The sequence below is a fragment of the Echinops telfairi genome, unplaced genomic scaffold, assembly GCF_000313985.2.
Source record: "Echinops telfairi isolate 266 unplaced genomic scaffold, ASM31398v2 ScPeMD7_18;HRSCAF=68, whole genome shotgun sequence".
Classification (NCBI taxonomy): Eukaryota; Metazoa; Chordata; class Mammalia; order Afrosoricida; family Tenrecidae; genus Echinops; species Echinops telfairi.
Window position 1 is genome coordinate 32515391 of NW_022103915.1, and position 1805 is coordinate 32517195.

Consider the following 1805-nt stretch of genomic DNA (forward strand, 5'->3'; position numbering starts at 1 on the left):
ACCATTGCTACTCTCAAGGAGCCTTGGTGGTGCTGTTGGGTCAGCAGGGAGGGGACTGCTAACTTGCAAGGTCATTGGTTCAAACCCACCAGCTGCTCCACAGGAGAAAGAGGAGGCTACCCGCTCCCATAAGGAATTGACGCAGACGGCGGTTATTCTGTGAGTTGGAATGGACTCAGTGGCAGTGGGTTTAGATTTGGGCTGATGATTTTCTTCCTTCTGCGCACGAGGAAACACGGATGAAATGGAATCCACACCATGAGTAACTGTGGGCATGTCCCTAGACCATCTCATTGTCTGGCATTCATGCTCAGAACCAGGAGTGCCCTGCTGCTGCTCATCAAACAACACTTTCTTATGGAACCTTCTGACATGTTGGCCTGGTTTTTCTTCATTGTAAAGGAAGATGAGCAAGTGTTCAGGAGATGATACACTATTACCCAATTTTACAGTTTTACTTCGTTGTTGGTGGAGAATGGATATTGCAAAATGTACACCAATTCAGCAGGTTTGATATGTAAATTTCAGGGATATCGATTACATTCTTTGAGTTGTTGCGACCATTCTTCCCCCTTGAGCCTGAACTCAACTTCCTATTTTAGTATATGTGCTGCCGAAGCAAACACTAAACTCAACCTCCTAAAGTTCCTGTCTAATCTTTGAAGTGACTGTTGTCACTTAGATCTCATTTAAATAGTTCTTAAAAGAGCAGAGTCCTCTGTATTTTAATAGGAAGCAGCTCTCACATTTCTATCATTTCATATAATTGGATGTATAAGGAGGCTTCAGGAAGTGCATGGAAAAATGGAAAGCAAAGCTAATGCTATTTTTCCACCAACTTTTTTTCTTTCACTGTAAACCTTTATTGGCCTTTTGGAAATAGGAACATATTTGCCAGGAAGGATGACCCTATCCTACTTCTGCTGGGACCAGCACTGGCTTCCTTTTTGCCGAGTCTGTCTTTGGCTCTCTGCGATGTAGCCCGCTCTGCAGTTCCTGTCTGCGATGCTAAAGCCTGGCCTCCCCAGCACCACACACAAGTCCAGGCTGTGGATACCGATGCCCGGGTCATATTTGACCCCAAAACCAGAAGTTATCTTTTTGTAACTCATGCTCCTGCAGCATTAGAGGTCTCCAAGATTTTCTCTGCCTTGTCCCGAGGACTGTGGTAGACAGCATTTTTTCCCCATTTCTCCTAATGCCAAAGGATCTGATGGTGTTTCTGGCCCGTGAGCTGTGCCCACACCTTGGCTGTCCGGTCAGTCTGTCTCACTCTCCCCCGCGCGCTGTGTGGAGACAAGAGCTTGTGGAGGCAGAGCTCCTGCGTGGGGTTCTCTTTTTCACCTTGACTCTGTGCCAGGAAGGAGAACTTTTTGAAGCCCCCTCATATTAAGCACTTGGGGATTTTGGGTGTCTTTTTTCTAATTTACTTATTTTTAGTATTTCAGGGGTTTGAGTTTCACATAATCTCATCTTGAATATATGCATCTTTAATTTTTCTCTCCCCACCCTTCTTTTTTTTAGTTAGTTTTGTACACTCTGTGCTTCTGGGCCTCAGGGCAGAAGGGAGCAGGGCCCTTGGGGTGGTGCGGATGGGAGTGCTGAGGGAAGGGTGGGGGTGGGGGTGGGGGTGAGTATTGAAGAGTAGAGATAAGATTGGAGCTAGGGAAGAAGATGCACAGCGGGGTGGGGCTAAAAATTGGGACTGTGAAAGATGAGTGAAGAGGGGAATCAGAGAAGGGGTCTGGGCATAAAGTTAGGTAGGTCCCATTTACCCAGGAACAGAAACTTCAGTTTTGTGCTGG